Below are 7,002 nucleotides of genomic sequence, written 5' to 3' on the forward strand. Positions count from 1 at the left end.
GTAACATAAACTATCCAGCACCCCTTAAATTCACACCCAATGTGCGCCTATGGACCAATACTTTAACTAGGTATAGAAATTGTATATAATATATATGCGATACACATAGTATAATGTACCTAGTTTTGATTTATAATATTTAAAATAATTTAACAGCAAATACCTATAATAATGAAGTGTAGATGGTAGGTGTATATATCTTGGGGTGCCATCAATGTGTGACTTCACTTTTCAGTCAATAAACTATCATCAAATTTAGCCATTGTATAACTTGTAAATACAGATTGCAAATATACTAAATTTTGTTCAATGAAAAAAATGGTATACCTAGGTATATTTGTATATTATATACCTAATACTAATATTACATTATATTATGACTTTATATAAATACCTTTTATTTAATGTCTTAATATAAATTATTTAAAGCAGTAATCATAATTTATAAATTGTAATGGTGCGATATGGTGGCATGTATATGCAAGTACCTATGGATGTAAATAGCTTACCTATATAGCTTTACCAAAAAATAGTCTTGAGTAAAAAATAACATCCAAGTCATTAATTACATTTTTACGAGGCTAGTTTATATTATCAAGATAATAGTTAAAAAGTATTGTGTGTGTGTATAATATATAAATATGAATCAATAGGTAAGTGGATGGTTATAATAAATGTAATTCAATATAACTACTCGTATTTGCGTATTAGCGTCGTGTTTGCGGGGGGATTGGGGGACCCTTGGTGATTTTTTACAAGTATTAACAATCATTTTAGTGTAATTTTCGGTAGTATTTCCGTTTTTATAAATATAGAAATAATGTAATAACAAATTTTACTGGGGTATAACTCAGTATAAGTACATAGGTATTAGGTGAACATCACAGCCTATGGACATTTGTTTAAGCTGAAGTTCTTGCGACTATTAAAATATTTGTAAAAGTAATTTACGTTCAAAACATTTTCCTAGCTTGAAAACTTGGAGAGAACTAGATATAGGTATATACCTTATATTAGAATTTTTTTTTTGTTCTTTACAACAAATTTTATGTAAGTTTAACTATAAGCAAATTCAAAAATAGCTGCTTCATACACAATACTTCTTTATATTAAAATCTTCAAATAATATTTTACATAATTGACTACATAAATATACATTTATTGCATTCATCTTGTTCAATGGGAAAGTGAATATTGTGAGTGCATTGGGGATGTCAACATTTAAAATCCCTATTAATTTTCAAAAGCGCCATGAAAAACAAATTTTTTAACAAAATTTATTTTGGTTTTGGTGTAACTTTTTAAAATTCTTATTTTATAGTAATTAAAAAACAAATTACCGTAGATACATGAAATGTTGACTGAATGTTTATATTAGCATTTCCTATACACCATACAATTTTAAAAATATTTTGACTCTTTTTGAGCTGTTTAAGGACATTTTCAATTTCTAATTTTATTAGTTTTTTTTCTATGAATATCAATAAAACTTTAATTGTTGGGTAAAAATGCTTGAAAATATAATAGAAGGATCCTACTATATTTTTACAAAGACATTTGAAAAATATTAAAAATCCTTAGTCACAGTTTTTTTTATAAGCATTTAAGTTTAAATCTTGACAAAATACGGAAAAATCACGAAAATTATCTAATATTTTGAGTCGAGAATTCATATAAATTTTTTTTTTTAAATCTAAGATTTGAAAATGTAATAGAACATTCCTCCTTTATCAAAAAAAAATGTCTATAAGTGAATTAAATTTAATTTTTATGAGCGTTTGAAGTTCATATTTTTACAAGATTGGATATTCACTCGATTTCTCATGTAGTGAATTTTTTATTTTGCTGTAATTTATTCAAAAATAAAGAACTGTACTACTGTAGATACATGAAAATTTCACTGAATGTTTAAATTTTCATTTTCTATACACCATCAAATTTTGCAAATATTTTGACTCTTTTTAAGCCGTTTACGGGCATTATCGGTTTTAAATTTTTTCGTTTTTTTTTGTACAATTGTCAATAAAATGTTATTTTTTGGGTAAAAAAGCTTGAAAATTTAATATAAGGCTCCTGATATTTTGCTTAAAATATGGCAGTTGAAAAATATTAAAAATACATAGGCACAATTTTTCTTTATAAGTATTTAATATTGGAATTTCGATAAAATTTATCAAATTTAAAGTTTAATAATTATTTTGTAGTTAAAAATGTATAAAATGTTCAACTAATATAGGTAAGGATTGAAAATTGAAAACAGGGTTCCACGTAAAAAGGTTATATATAAATTACTTTATTCACAATAATATCATCAAATATACTTAGTAATATCATATAGGGCTACCTGATCGTCTTCGCTCAGAATCGTTTTTCTTACACAATGATATTATATCATTGAATACAAATTTAACACTATCCATTACACTATTACAGACACCCACTTGTAACCTACTGTACAGCAGAGTAACACCCACTTGCCCACCTTTTTTTATTTTGTTTATTCATATGTTTTCAATTTTGACGTAAAAATAAATAATAATACGTTTTATGGTATTTATAGCAGAAGCTCCACGTTCACCAAATGTAATATTCTTGTTTATATTAATTATTGCCATTAATTATATAATTAAATATTAATATATTTTTACTACGGACATGATTTTTACAAAAATCAAATTTTTGGTTTATAAATATATGTTTAGAACGACTTAGGTACCTATATCCCCGTTGTGTACATTTATCCACCCGTTAGTTACCAGTTGTACGTAGGTATATACTGTACATAATTACGATTGTTAATATTATATACAATCCTTAATTATCCGTAGACCGTAGTTACTGTACCTATACTTACCTATAGGGAATTATAATTTATGGCGTTTTATTAAAATACGTTTAGAAACCTGACGTTTTGCATGCTCGCAGAGTGAGCTTTCCTAGTTTCCTAACTTTCCTACGTTTTATTACACAAGGCCATCTTACTGTTTGGCTAACTCGACATTTTTTAAATTAATTTAGGTACCTCAATTGAAAATGTATTAATATTGGATGATTAACGAAACGAAACTACGCCGTAACAGCATACTACTACTTTAATTTATAAAATATTATAAGAAATATCATAATATAATATAAAATAATGAAATATAATACAAATTGTATTGTAATTTAAATATTTAATAGGTATACAAAACGTCAAAATGTTAAACCAGTAAAATTACTTTTATCGCTAAATCGGTCATATTTAGATGTCATTGCACCCAAATAATACCAGAAACTCCTGCAGTACTCAGAAGACGGAGTTGCATTCCTTATTTCTACGTATTATAATAAAAATGCATAGGTAGGTAGGTATGTCATGTAAAAAACCGACTAAGTCATTTTATTTCTTTCTATATTTTAATAATAATAATCGTACTCTCTCACAAACAATTACACACACTATAGTACCTACTGTTCGTATACACTGACACACACGTCATAATGGCACACACGCGTATTAATTTTAAAATGTTTAACGTGTTAAAATAATAAAAACAAATACCACACAATTATATTTTATTCCAAAAAAAACTAAAACGCTGACAAGAGTTACAAGTTGAAGTTCTCACGTCTCAACGTTTAACGTTCCCGTACCGACTCTCGGTCAGTCCGACTAACCTTTATTGGTCCACTCTACATAATACATACCTATATCATACATTTAAGAGGGCGCTACGCATGCGTTTGTTTTCTCCGTCTTACAAACTTAATTACTATACGTCATAGGAAATGTTCATTCCCTAGTTTCAAAACTGTAACTACAGTTAGTTTTGATATTAGAGTGAATGGACCTATTATCTAACTTTTAGGTGGGAACTTATATTATCTTATCGCGTCGGCGGTTTTTCTATATTTTAATTTTCAACCAAGATAATATAGGGGTATGTGAAATATCACAAATTAAAAATGCTCGTACATATATGCTTCATAATTAAAATATCGAATAAGCACTGCAGATAATGTTCTTAGGTACTTTACCTAGTACCTACTTAAAAGTTTGATAATAATATATTATATAGGTCAATAAAATGGCTCACTCGCGATTTTAAATTTATTTTCAATATAGTTATCAGACAATCAACTCGTCAACTCGATATGCAAATTTAATAAAAGTGTTGTGGGTCACTGCCACAATATATTCTCTCCTCGTCGGTCTTTCCCAGCGTCTTTCTCTATCAAACCACCCTGTAAAAACCATATACGATAAAATAATCGAACAACACATTTGAATCTAATTTGGTGGCCGGTGGGTCATAATAGGTATTTCTATCTTAAAGACAAGAGTAATATATAACGTATTATTATAACGAGGTTTCACTTTAAGTTTAGGTACCTACATTAAATATTAGATGCGAAAGTATAAATTACGACAAATTGTGCTGAACAATGCTGATAACTCATTTAATAAGAAAAATCATTAGTATCGAAGACAATGATTGAAAAAAAAATCCAAATGGTTTTGATTTAAAATTATGATTGGTTATACAATATATTATATTATAAGTATAATTAGGTAATAATATATGTAATTGCTTTTACAGGATGTACATTGTACAACTTATAAGAGTACTGATTAGATTTGGGATTGAAGTAGCCTAGTAGGTATATAGGTACCTACTTATTCGATTGAATTTATTTCTACAAAAATTGTATTAAAAAAAGAGCATTTTTATTGACTTTTTTTAAAATTTATCATTATAATTTATAAACTAGTTAAAGAAAAATAAAAAAAGCAAAATAAAGGTTGTCAGGTGTGGGGTTCGAACCCACGCTCCCGTTTGGGAACCAGAGCTTAAATCTGGCGCCTTAGACCGCTCGGCCAACCTGACTGTGTGAAAATGCCTACACGCAAATCAAATTAAATTTTTATGAACGTTTGAAGTTCATATTTTTACAAGATTGGATATTCACTCGATTTTGTTATTTTGTTAAGATAATGGAGATAATCTATTTCCATGTTAAATAGATTTCAAATTATTATAAACTGTTATATTCTACAAATCACTTAAATTAAAACCTATCTACCTATTGTTTATTATTAAGGCAGAGGACGTATAGCATTTGCATATTTATTTTGCACAGTCACAAAAATACTTTTTGTTAATGAATATATTTTGATATAATTGTATATAATAATTAACGATATATGGCGCAAGCGCAACGGTAGATATAACGTGGTGAATCGCACATTCGCTCATTTATTATTATGAAAACACTTGAACATGTTTTCGCAGTATATCTATAAATATTATAATACTCGTATCATATTCGTTTCATCGTACAATTCGGACAGCAGCCTATATAATACTTTCAGCAGCGACGGCTGTTGTGGCTATATATACCATAATATAGGAAGAGTAGCTATGTGACGATTTGTTACAATAATTCGTGCGTTCTATTGACTATATTTTATAATAATATTATATTTTAATTACTATTAATAACTGGGGGGATAGGGTTAAGGGCGCCAATACTTTTATCGCCAGCCCTGCGTAGATACAACTATAGTCATATATGACGAAATATTCGTACTGTCACAATTCATTATACAATATACCTACTCGTAGTTTATATCACACCAGTGGTGATCCTAGGGTTTATTTTTGGGTGGTGGTTTAGAGTACATTTTGCTGACTTCCAATAACAAAATTTGACGACCGGTATTTTACTATTATATATATAGTCAACAGCCGTCGCCGCTATTATAATGTTATCTGTACTTAACTGTACAAAACGGATAACAGAAGCCGACTATAATAACTTGAATTTAAAAACTATATTAAAGCCCGGCTTTCTGCATGATCTCATTATAAATTATTATAATAATATTATTAAATATGTGTTTTATGATAATAAAATTGAATATTTTCATCTTTTAGGGCTGCGCCTCACGTCATACATGAGCGTATTTACATGTTTCCCGCGTGCTGGCCTGTGCAAGATTGCCACCCTAAATAATATACTAAATAGTATAGGTACGTACGTCCTACATAACATATTATTTTACAATAGCAGAAAACGTATAACATTTAACAATTTGCCACTGTAGGCGCGTGCTCCTACAGTTCCTGTAGCACAGAGCATATTTTAAGTAATTTTCACTGTGTGGCACGTCAGTAAGATTGTCTACCAGAGAAACATAGAAGGGGAATAAACTCTTCTACTTCAATAATTTGAATATAGGTTTATTTACTGAACTCTACCGAGACGTATATCTACATAACCGATTTTTCAATAATAAAAAGGGTACCTATACGCGGCAGAATAAACGATGTATACGACTATATATACGAGTGATGAGTCCACGAGTACATGACGTCGAAGGTCTATGATCATTCTATATTTTGTTATTGATATACCTACTTCATATAATATATAAATAACTGTTACTGTACGCCTGTACCCGTATGGTCGTATCTGTAGGCAATCGCCTTCTAAAATAGTGATGTATTAACGAATTTTAGAGGGCTGGAGCATACAATGTCTTAAGGAGTATGTTTAGGCATTTAATATTACATGTACATTTTGGCTGTGTCAATGTGTGAGAAGTAAATAATGAACATTAGTGTGTTTAAGAAAATACTTTTGCTCTGGCAGTAGGGCAAAAATTTGATGTAAACAGTAACTACCAAAAGAAGAATAAAAATTCAAATTGTTTCGTATTAGTTTTGTAAAGATGAGCGTATTCATTAGTCTATTTTCTAGGTATGCTTGGAAATAGATTTACGACTTTATTTTCAATTAATATAATATGATGCATAGTAAGTTTATATTTTTATCAAAATAAACTTAGGGGATTCGATACCGTGATTTTCTGTTTCGTCTAAAACATAGTATTTTAGACGTGTTTTTTTGCCAAACATACCAATTAATCTAATGAAGCGATAAGAATTCTGAAAACAGATTTGAATTTGTCATCAAGCCTACTTGAAATCGACTTTCCCACATTTTTGATTTTTT

At 28.8% G+C, this 7,002-nt stretch overlaps 1 non-coding gene across 1 annotated transcript; it reads right to left on the reverse strand.

The window, feature by feature from the left end:
• Nucleotides 1-4,787: 4,787 nt before the first annotated feature.
• TRNAL-UAA lies at nt 4,788-4,871 on the reverse strand. The gene has a single exon. It is a non-coding gene; the product is annotated as a tRNA-Leu (tRNA).
• Nucleotides 4,872-7,002: the final 2,131 nt, after the last annotated feature.

Source organism: Acyrthosiphon pisum, chromosome X (genome assembly GCF_005508785.2).
Source record: "Acyrthosiphon pisum isolate AL4f chromosome X, pea_aphid_22Mar2018_4r6ur, whole genome shotgun sequence".
Taxonomy (NCBI): Eukaryota; Metazoa; Arthropoda; class Insecta; order Hemiptera; family Aphididae; genus Acyrthosiphon; species Acyrthosiphon pisum.